The sequence below is a fragment of the Bufo gargarizans genome, chromosome 1 (assembly GCF_014858855.1).
Source record: "Bufo gargarizans isolate SCDJY-AF-19 chromosome 1, ASM1485885v1, whole genome shotgun sequence".
NCBI classification, from domain to species: Eukaryota; Metazoa; Chordata; class Amphibia; order Anura; family Bufonidae; genus Bufo; species Bufo gargarizans.
Window position 1 is genome coordinate 708,086,019 of NC_058080.1, and position 12,624 is coordinate 708,098,642.

The window sequence follows — 12,624 nt, forward strand, 5'->3', positions numbered from 1 at the left end:
CAGACATTAGCTGGGTACATATGTTGTTTCGCAAATACTGGCGGCAATAGGGTCAGTGCTTTATATTGCAGCACTGTGTTGTTGATAACCACAATTTTATGGGTGAGTGGTGTATTTTAGTGATATTATATCATCATCTCCATATAACGATTCCTTCTTATCGTTATTCTTATTTGGCTCACTGGTTGGTATTACAGTGTGCACCCTGTATTTTTACTGTTAACGACAGCACAGGGTACTGGAGATAAATCCAAATGCTCTAATTATACTGCTTACAAAAACTCCCACATATACACAACACTCTATATAGCTGAACACGCTTGAGTGGTTGATATAACGCTCCACATCATATGTCATCTCACACTTCGCTGTATATCGTAGTGGTCACTACTCTATATGCTCACACATACAGACTGCGCTCAGTACAGCTGGATACATCTGAGTACATTGGAATTAAGTATTATCTGTATTCAGAATGCTATTATTTTCCCTTATAACCATGTTATAAGGGAAAATAATAATGATCGGTTCCCCATCCCGATCGTCACCTAGAAACCATGCGTGAAAATCGCACCGCTTCCGCACTTGCTTGCGGATGCGATGCGATTTTCCCGCAGCCTCATTCACTTCTATGGGGCCTGCGTTGCGTGAAAAACGCACAAAATAGAGCATGTTGTGATTTTCACGCAACGCACAAGTAATGCGGGAAAATCACCGCTCATGTGAACAGCCCCATAGAAATGAATGGGTCCGGATTCAGTGCGGGTGCAATGCGTTCACCTCACGCATTGCACCCGCGCTGAAAATTTGCCCGTGTGAAAGGGGCCTTAGGGTTTGTATTGTTGAGCTCAGTATGGTCAAATACCAGGTCTGCTACATCAGCAGGTAGGAAAATAACCCTATAACATGGTGCCAAGTACACAGGACTCCATGCTACAGAGCCGCCGGGTAGCAACACTAGGATGCTGCAACTTAAAAATTACAGTACTCCTATTTTTTATATGTTTTTATTGTTTTTTTAAGCTTTATTTTTGTGCCTTTCCAGCAGAATTTTTTTTTCTGGACAACGTATCCCAAAATCATGTACAGCCAATATTTTTTACAGACAATTTGGGAAACCATATTGAATGATAAAGATTATAGATATACAGTAGATCTATAGCTCAATATTCTGATAAACCTCAGTATCAGCATTTACTGTGAGCTGTAAAATTATGATAATTACCACTAAAATAATCTAGTCATGTACCACTAGCCTGAAAAAAAAAAAAAATCCCAGACACATCTATTTATTTTATTTTTTTCACGGACACAAGAAAAGACTATTTTTACGGACTGTCCAGAAATTTCTGGATGGTTGGCAACCCTGCTTTCCAGTATTTCTTACTAATTTGAAGTATCGTATGTGACTGTTTCCACTCTCTTTTTTATCCTTACTACTTATTTGCCAGAGCATCGAAGAAGATGGTGACAGAGATGCTAAAATCCATCACGTAGAATTTGGATGCGTGTTTTGCCTTGATGTGTATCTAATCAGAATGAGGTATCCCTCCACTAAGCACACCTCTTAGCTTCGCTAATATACAACATATTCTTTAAGTGCACAAATTGTAATATTTTCTGCCTGCGAGTCCCCCGTCAAGGTCAGGCACGCACTTTAAATTTGTTCTTTCCGGCGAACTACTAATGAGCGTCTGTGTTGATAAAGATGGGATGTCTTCATGTACAGCAAGGTCACAAATATATCTTTGCTTTATGAGATTTGTAAAACTCCACTAAGCCAAGCCCGATACAGCTCCTTATTTATGAGCCCCTTTTAACCCAAGAAATATCTCATTTGTATATATATCTCCGCATATCCAGTATATTTAAGAGCCCTATAAAGTACAGGCAGGGTGAGTCGAGCCTAGGACATAACGGAAAATAGCTGCCGGAATACGTGCTGTAAATATTCGTTGAATACAATGAAGCATTTTCAAGAAGTCAGGATATTGCCAGCGTTTAAGAGAAACGACTTTTGCTCTAAATTTAGCGTAATATAATAAGCCAAAGCGGCCGTCCTCGCTGTTCTCATAAGTCCATTGCTTACAGATAGATTTTATATGTTGGAGAGAGAATCTTCTCAGCACATCACTAAATTATAAATGAACTGTACATTGTTTAACTCCGGTGTCTGGGATAGCGCCGTGTACCACACACACAAGATACTTATTTTTGGTTTCAGTCCTTCAGAAATTGCTTTCTGTTGGTCCGTGGAGAGACGCAATATGTTGCACTGAAGCTAGGTTTATCCATCTGTAAAAATGCATTACGAAAATATTGACAAAGTACCGCTATCAACCAAACTCAGAATGTTTTAACTGAAAAGTCAAATAGTTTTTTTTCTTCATGTTCAAAGTTTGAGATTGCTAAACTGTAAATAATGCGGATTCTCCGTTTACATATATTTTTTTGTTAGAATTTGCATATCCAAATGGATACAAAGTTATTGGCGTTGTCCAGGGTACAGATAGTGACTACCTCTCCTCAGGATAGGTCATGAACAGTGTTGAGCGAATCGAAGTATTCAAAGTGGACTTCGACCCGAATTTCAGGAAAAAAAATTGATTTGCCATGAAGCCGAATTTCTTGCGCTTCATGGTTACTAGAGATGAGCGAATAATTGAAAAATTTGATTTGACTGCTTTCCCGAATTTTTCCAAAATATTTGCTTTGTGATGAATTACTTGTCAATAAATTGTCACTAAGTGCATTTCTTGGTAAGTAGTGGGTGCAATGACAGGGAGCAGTGATTGCGCCGCTCCCTGTCATTGTACCCCTCAAATGTCGGGTTCATAGCTGATTGCGGCATCTGATATAAATAATCGATTTGCTACCACGACGCACTAAGAAATTCGGATTTGCAGCTAATCAAATTTATCCTGAAATTTGTATTGAAGTCATGAAAGGACGGTAAAAGCAAAAAATAAAAAATAATCATACTCTCTTCATCCATTTGCGCACGAAGAGTCCAGCGTGACGTCTTCATCTAAGATGTCCGTGGTGCACTCTACGCGATCAAATGGATTAATCCCCTCAATGCACACACTGACAGCTCGCACATGGGTAACATGTACACTTACAGTTCACATAAGGAACACATGCACATATTGTCAGCTCACACATGGGTAACACTTACAGTTCACATAAGGGACACATGTACATATTGTCAGCTCACAATAGGACACAGGCAGACTATGACAGACCAAACATGGGCAACATGCAAACTTCAACATGGGCAAGATGCACATTCTGACAGCTCATACATGTGACACGTATACTCTGACAGCTCATACATGGGACACATATACTCTGACAGCTCATACATGTGACATGTATACTCTGACAGCTAATACATGGGACACGTATACTCTGACAGCTCATACATGTGACATGTATACTCTGACAGCTCACACATGGGACTTGTATATACTGACAGCTCATACATGGGACACATATTCTCTGACAGCTCATACATGGGACAAGTATACTCTGACAGCTCATAAATGGGACACGTATACTCTGACAGCTAATACATGGGACACGTATACTCTGACAGCTAATACATGGGACACGTATATTCTGACAGCTCCTACATGGGACACGTATACTCTGACAGCTCATACATGGGACACGTATACTCTGACAGCTCATACATGGGACACGTATACTCTGACAGCTCATACATGGGACACGTATATACTGACAGCTCATACATGGGACACATATACTCTGACAGCTAATACATGGGACAAGTATACTCTGACAGCTAATACATGGGACACGTATACTCTGACAGCTAATACATGGGACTCGTATACTCTACAGCTCATACATGGGATACGTATACTCTGACATCTCATACATGGGACACGTATACTCTGACAGCTCACACATGTGACACGTATGCTCTGACAGCGACTGTAGCGTGTTTTTCATTGGGGGAGCAGCCCCACCGCATGTGGACCGCAGCAAACGACTATCCCCAGCAAAAAATATTTTGCATACGGTGGAGGATGTCGGCGCGGTCCACATGCACCACAAAGGCATCCTACACAAAACGGAGCATTGTGCGGATGAAAATATAATCATAAATCACAGAAAATATGCACCGACACGGATATGCCACTGACTATACTGGCTAGTCATAAATGCAGATATTAAAAGCTGAGACTTTTGCCAATATATTCCTGTCAGGAAGATATCGGAGCCCACATGCACCACGTCACGGCTCTCAGCATGGCAAGGGGTCCTACCACTACGCTACCTATGGTGTGAACAAGGTCTGAAGGTGATGTAATCCAGCTCACAGCCAAGCTTCCACACAACCGCCTAGCAGGACAACTAGTGCAATGTGAACAAAGCCAGACTGTAAGCCACACCCATATCAGACCATGTAATGGAGGCTACCAGGTGCAAAGGAGAGTGTTTAAATGCCAGGTAAAGGCACATACACATGCATGTGGGCTCCGATATCTTCCTGACAGGAATATATTGGCAAAAGTCTCAGCTTTTAATATCTGCATTTATGACTAGCCAGTATAGTCAGTGGCATATCCGTTTGGTGCATTTTTTCTGTGATTTATGATTATATTTTCATCCGCACAATGCTCCGTTTTGTGTAGGATGCCTTTGTGGTGCATGTGGACCGCGCCGACATCCTCCACCGTATGCAAAATATTTTTTGCTGGGGATAGTCGTTTGCTGCGGTCCACATGCGGTGGGGCTGCTCCCCCAATGAAAAACACGCTACAGTGTTAGGGGTTGAGCAGCTCCCCCAGATTTGCCACTATATTTCTGTGTTTTTGTCTTGTTTTATATGTAGTGTATGTGCCTTTACCTGGCATTTAAACACTCTCCTTTGCACCTGGTAGCCTCCATCACATGGTCTCATATGGGTGTGGCTCACAGTCTGGCTTTGTTCACATTGCACTAGTTGTCCTGCTAGGCGGTTGTGTGGAAGCTTGGCTGTGAGCTGGATTACATCACCTTCAGACCTTGTTCACACCATAGGTAGCGTAGTGGTAGGACCCCTTGCCATGCTGAGAGCCGTGACGTGGTGCATGTGGGCTCCGATATCTTCCTGACAGGAATATATTGGCAAAAGTCTCAGCTTTTAATATCTGCATTTATGACTAGCCAGTATAGTCAGTGGCATATCCGTTTGGTGCATTTTTTCTGTGATTTATGATTATATTTTCATCCGCACAATGCTCTGTTTTGTGTAGGATGCCTTTGTGGTGCATGTGGACCGCGCCGACATCCTCCACCGTATGCAAAATATTTTTTGCTGGGGATAGTCGTTTGCTGCAGTCCACATGCGGTGGGGCTGCTCCCCCAATGAAAAACACGCTACAGTGTTAGGGGTTGAGCAGCTCCCCCAGATTTGCCACTATATTTCTGTGTTTTTGTCTTGTTTTATATGTAGTGTATGTGCCTTTACCTGGCATTCAAACACTATCCTTTGCACCTGGTAGCCTCCATCACATGGTCTCATATGGGTGTGGCTCACAGTCTGGCTTTGTTCACATTGCACTAGTTGTCCTGCTAGGCGGTTGTGTGGAAGCTTGGCTGTGAGCTGGATTACATCACCTTCAGACCTTGTTCACACCATAGGTAGCGTAGTGGTAGGACCCCTTGCCATGCTGAGAGCTGTGACGTGGTGCATGTGGGCTCCGATATCTTCCTGACAGGAATATATTGGCAAAAGTCTCAGCTTTTAATATCTGCATTTATGACTAGCCAGTATAGTCAGTGGCATATCCGTTTGGTGCATTTTTTCTGTGATTTACACATATTCTCTGACAGCTCACACATGTGACACGTATACTCTGACTGCTCACACATGGGACACATATACTCTGACAGCTAATACATGGGATACGTATACTCTGACATCTCACACATGGGACACGTATACTCTGACAGCTCACACATGTGACACGTATACTCTGACAGCTAATACATGGGACACGTATACTCTGACAGCTCACACATGTGACACGTATACTCTGACTGCTCACACATGGGACACATATACTCTGACAGCTAATACATGGGACACATATACTGTGACAGCTAATACATGGGACACATATACTTTGACAGCTCATACATGGGACACATATACTGTGACAGCTCATACATGGGACATAGGCACAATCTAACAGCTCACACATGGGTAAGATGGATGCACATTCTTTCTTTTCAAAATCTGTTTATTGTTTTCAAAGTAAGGAAGAATAAACAGAGGAAATAAACTCATGGTGTCAGTGCATAAGGTCATCACGGCAGAATAAAGCCAAAATAAAGTGCAAATTGTACATGAACTAATTGTTACAATACTCAATTAAAGTAGGCGGAGTTACGGAAATTTTGGCATAGCAGGTCTTGACACTCTAAAACTAGAAGAACACTAGAAACACGCAACTACAGCTCTCAGGGGTAATGCCTGAAAAATGCTTAGAATATGCAACTTTTTAGCAAAAAATTAGGATTAGAAAAAATTCACCTTAAAAAAACAAACAGATCAACTATTGATTATATTCTGGTATGAGTACTACAGTTTATACCTTGAAGAAGACCGCTTTTTTAATCGTAGACAATGCCTTTAAGGCCACAACGGTTCATGTTCATAAATTTCCTTTGTTCTGGACAATTTCTTCTCTAATAACATCTACATCAATTTCCATACATTATGAAGCCTGCTTCTCTGTTAGTTCCCAAACCCATGGAGTGTTTTATTCACCGTCAATTTCTAGATGACTAATTACACAATAACTATGTGACCAATAATTATCTCACAATATGAGGTGTGCGTTACTGCAGCCCAACATTGTGCTTTCATTATTCTGAACTGTTGTAAAACTAATGTTTCATAACACATTACATTCATCATTAAAATGATTCCATACAGGGAAATATTTAGAACCGGAGTCTTACTGTATCTTTCAGTGCCTGGTTTAATTTACCATTTTATCTACTATTATGGAGTTTCATGACGTTTCCCAAAACTACAAAACCTCAGACCAATGTTTAGGTAGTGTACTATAAAGAAAGATTGAGAGTAATTGTTCTCCTGTCTTCTTGTAATTTTTGTAATTTGATCAAATTCACTTTTAAGTTTTATCAGATGTAAATCTTGCGTTCTTTGCCATCTAGTATGACATTTACAGTTTTGGTTGCATTTCAAAAAAAGTAATATTTTGGATCCAGTGGCCTTGTTCTCAGTATTACTATAGTGATCCACTTATGGAACATACTCTAGTTACCATGCATGGTGCATGGTAACTCAATGGTCCACTTTCCTGTCCATTGAGGTTTCCCATAGTCCAATAGTTTTATATTGCTCCCTGTCATTCCATTACTTATTTAATCCTTCGTGTAGAAGAACAAGAAAAATAAGAAGGAGAAGAAAAAGAAGAAGCCCAGATAGAAACATTGCTGCAAAACTTGGCATGCAGATATGTCTCAGGCAGATATATAATTAATCAAAGGTGTGGTCAGATTAGACACAGGATCTTGCCACAAGAAGGCATACAAGTGCTTTCTCTATGGGCAGAAAAAAATGCTCTCAGAGACTACTTTTGGATAGTATGCCTCTGGGTGAGAGATTGTTCAATGCTAGGCATGCCCCGACAATGCACTCAAAAAATGTTGCCCATTTGACAGACTTTGAGAGGGTGCATATCCTTAGACTGAGAGAAGCAGGATGATCATTTCGACAAATTGCCATTCTGATCTACCTGTTAGAAGGTGTTAGGAGCAGTGGTTATGTGTGGGCATGCATGCCCAGCAAACAAGATTCGGCTGGCCTACACAGACTACCAGTAGATAGGATTGATTAATTAAAAGTGTCCCACAGTTTCATGTTCTACCATCCAAACACAGATGGCATCTTCAATAGACACCCATGTCTCTGCCTGGACCATTTCCAGGCAATTAACAGAAGGAAATTTGGTGTCACGGCACCCATATATGTGTTCTGCCATCGACAGCCAACCACCGCTGCCTCCATTTTCAGCTGTGGCATGAGAGAAACCTGGGCTACTATAGACTGGAATTGTATCTTTAGCAACCAATCCATGTTTGGGATATGACAATGGTGTGTTTGAGTATGGAGGCCTCATGGTGGGTACTTCCTGCCTTTAGAACAACATGCTGCCCCAGTAGCTGGTGTAATGATCTTGCTTTCCATTACATATACGAAAGTGGGTCACCCCTAGTTGTGATACAAGGGACACTAACAGCTCAGCAATATGTGCAGGACATCCGGCAGCCTTGTGTGGTGGTTCTCATGACAGGGCTTCCAACTGCCATTTTTCAGCAGGGAAATACCTACATACACACAACAAGGGTTTCGCAGGAATGTCTAGGCCAGATTACAACACTTATTTGGCCTGCCTGGTCACCAGATTTATTGCAAATCAAGCATTTATGGGACCAGCTGGGACACCAGCTTCAGAAACCTACTGTGCAGGAACTATAGGCCCAGATGCAACATCTGTGAGCAAATGTGTTGCAGGAGCCCATGCAGAACATGCATGCCCAATTGTATCTCATCTAGTATCTAGACCAAGCTAGAGTGTCAATAAGTGTATTTAGAGGCAGATAGATACCATATTTGTGAAACTCTAGAAAAAATAAAATAAAATACCATGTCATTGGAATTTACCCTAGCTGGTCGACTACTCCTGCTTACAACTCATTGTACCTATAGTGTTTGTATCCTATGATGTTATCTGTCAGCTAAGTACTTTGTTTTTTTAGGTAATGATCTGGACTTATTTAGGCCACTGCAGCTAAACATGTATTCATTAGAATCCCCAAAATAGTTTGATATTTTTTCCTTTTGCTAGAGTTCAAATGGAAATGAGTAACCCTTTAGCAATATCACATAACTTTACTCATGGTACATTTTAAAGGTTTTTATTTGAGTAATATCATGCAGTTTATGGGCACTGTGTGATTCTACCAAGTGTGCATTGTATGTCTGTACATGCTTTCTATGGCGGGCTATTAAAACAGGCAGTTTATGGCCATAGGTACCTGTGATTTGTTTTCTAAGCCTCATTAGCTACTTGTTTCTTTGCTACTCTGGATCACTGACTTTTGCCTGTTTCTATAACATTGCCTTTGGTTACTGATTTTGCCTCTGATGTTACCTCCTGGTTTTTTACTCTACTAGTTTTTGAACTCATTGATTTTGCTCTGAAGTTTTCTCCTGGTATCAGTTGCTGTGTATTTGTATCACATTTTTGATTCTAATCTGGTCCTGGTTTTGCCCGTCACCTCTTTCTGTCTGACTACTTTTTTCCAGTTTTGTTTTAAGTCCCCTGCACTTTGCTACGAAGGGATTGTCATCCAGGATCTGTTCCCTACCCTTTCATGACACCTTGTATGTCTTATTATGAAATCAAAGTCAAATCCAGGTACAGTGGAGATGTTGTGCTCCTCTATGGCCGCATTATTATCAGAAATACTTCAGTGCAGGACACCTTTGATGGTGGCTTTATAGGCGTGCATTCTACCTCAGCCAGACTAAATAGCAAAAATAGAAAAGAGGTTGGGTAATATGGATGATAAGACTTTAGTGTCATTTGCACAATGTTACTAATTAAGCATTCCAGTGTGTGGATGAGATAAATGGATATTTTACTACAGCCATCTGAGCCTACTTTAAATGTTAATCACTTTATTTATCACCTGCACCTAATTTGCTCGCATTTTGGAAAGTGCATAGCCATTTGAATAGTCAGTATTTTTATAAGACTTTGCTATGTTATTGCTGCTTGTTCACGACTTAGGCTTTGTTCGATGTCATATGAAGGGAGCACAATGTGGACAAACACATTTAGTGAAGTCTTCTTCCACACTCCATCAGTTTGCCCTTTAGCGTCCTATGATCGATATTCACATTTTATCTCTTCCTCGCTAATTATGATTTTTTCTTAGAGGGTGAACAAATTATTATTATTAGGATGGGAGATGGTTAGTTCATGACCATTTTTTCCGGTTTTCTTTTTTTTTAACCGTCTTTGTCTTATGCACATGCAAATTATCTCTCTGTATAAATCACTGGAAAGTACATTAAAAGTACCTTGGCCATTGATGGCTGTGATCACCGCTAATGAATTGCAAGTATGAATTGTGACTTATCTCCTTGATGTGGTCAAGTGTTCAATTACAAATTGCTCGGAAAGGACATTTGGATAATAAATCACTTAACAAAAAAAAATGAGTCAGACTACATAATACCAGCGTGGAGATATTACTAATATCCTAGGTTTACATGTAATAGAAGTTCATTTTCTCGACAAAATTTCTCATCTACATTTGAGTAGTGTAATTATCTCATGCAAATCTGGGTTTTAAGAAGTGTAAATGGGAAAATCAAGAAACATCAGAAAGCGAAAATGTTACTTTTGTGGCTTGATTCTCAAAGACGTGCTTTAGTGAAGTAGACACTAGAGTATATAATATATACAAGTGCAATTTGCCTCTCCTATAATTACAGATTACTTTTTCCTTTTCATTCTTCTTGGCTGGACACATCCTGATATGTGTGGCACAAGATAACCAGCTTTTCAAAACAAGATACTTTTTGTGATATTATGTCACAAGATGTCTATCCTAAGCAAGTCTCTGTGTGGCTACAAAGTGGATGTGATGTGAATTGCTGATAGTTACATATTTACATATGTATTACAGTTCAAAAAAGACATACAGTATTGTCAATGTTCAACAAAAGAATTGGGAGGGGATGTGGGTAAAGGGTAATGAGAAACCAATAGCATTGAATTGGTTTTGTGATTAATTGGAGTCCTTGGAGTCAAGAGTAGAGCTAATGTAAGTAGGGTTGAGTGAACCTGTGGAAGTTTGGGTTCGCTGGGTTCGGTTGAATTTCAGGTCAAAGTTCGGGTTCAGAAACCCGAACTTGACCCCAAACCCAAACCCCATTGAAGTCAATAGGAACACAAACATAACTTTATTATTTTCCTTTAAAATATGGTTATATCAGAAAATAATAGCATTCTTAAGACCGAATGCAAAACAATATGGCCATTTAGAGGTTAAAAATAAATAAATAAGCAACTCACCTCATCCACTTGATCATGCTGCAGCAGCTTCTTCTATCTTCACTGAACAGAACCTGCCAAAGGACCTGAAATATGCGCGATGATGTCACCACTTGCGAGAGTCCTGTTCAGGGGTCCTGTACAGTGAAGATAGAAGAAGCTGCTGCAGTAAGATCAAGTTGAAGAGGTGAGTTTTTTTTAACCCCTATATATGACCATATTGTTTTGCTTTCTGTGTTTAAGAATGCTATTATTTTCCGATATAACCATGTTATAACGGAAAATAATAAAATCACCCGAACATCGAACCCGGACTTCAGTGAAAAACTCCGGGTTCGGGGTCTGGTTACCCGAATTTGCAAAGTTTAGTCATCCCTAAATATAAGTACTAGAAAGTCTGTTTAATTTACAACACGTCTTCCAATTAGCAGAACATTACTGTATAAGTACAGGAAGTACATGGACCTTGGGCACATCACACATCACATGGTCAAAGTTCACGGTGTAGCACTGCAGCATCAGAAAATAATAAAAGTGAATAGTAGAGCATTGTTACTAGTTTCTTTGACCATGACAGTTACACTGTGACCTTTGGCTGTGCAATGCGTATGACAGCCTAATTTAAAGTGTAGCCCATACTAAGGGTATGGCCACACGGTAAGTTTTCTGCAGGCAGTTTTGGAAACAAAGGCCAGAAATGGGTTAAAAAAAGAGGAAAAGTCGTATCTGTCCTGTATACTTTCTCTCCTTTTATGAATCACTCCTGATTTTGGCTTCCAAAACTAAATAAAGATTCTAGAAAAGTTAACAGTGGCTTCAGCCTTCCCAAAATACAATAAATATGTCCACCATGGTAAGTTAATAATTAATGATTAACTACTTCTTGGTAACCAATTTGCATACTACATTTGCAAACTATTAACTGCCTGAATAAAGTATGTTAAGAACATTTTATTAAATATTAATAAAAATAGGTTTTCCACCAAATCTAACAATCAGGCTGGTGGTGCGAGCCGGAGTATGGAAAGTAAATATGTATACACTATCTCCACAACTCACCCCCCCATAAAGCATCTCCCTTAAAAAATGTAGGAGCTACATAAAGCCCACAGGGATAGTGGAGTGGTTTGGTCCAAACCAATACATGTGTGGTCTATCCTTTAAGTGAACAATCTCCTCTATAGATATTGGAGTAAAGGATATGACCACTGGTAATATTATTTCAATAGACCGCGTATCCACTAAATTAGCGGCTCTGCACTAGAGATGTCGCGAACATAAAATTTTCTGTTTGCGAACGGCGAAAGCGAATTTCCGCAAATGTTTGCGAACGGGCGAACCGGGCGAACCGCCATAGACTTCAATAGGCAGGCGAATTTTAAAACCCACAGGGACTCTTTCTGGCCACAATAGTGATGGAAAGGTTGTTTCAAGGGGATTAACACCTGGACTGTGGCATGCCGGAGGGGGATCTATGGCAAAACTCCCATGGAAAATTACGTAGTTG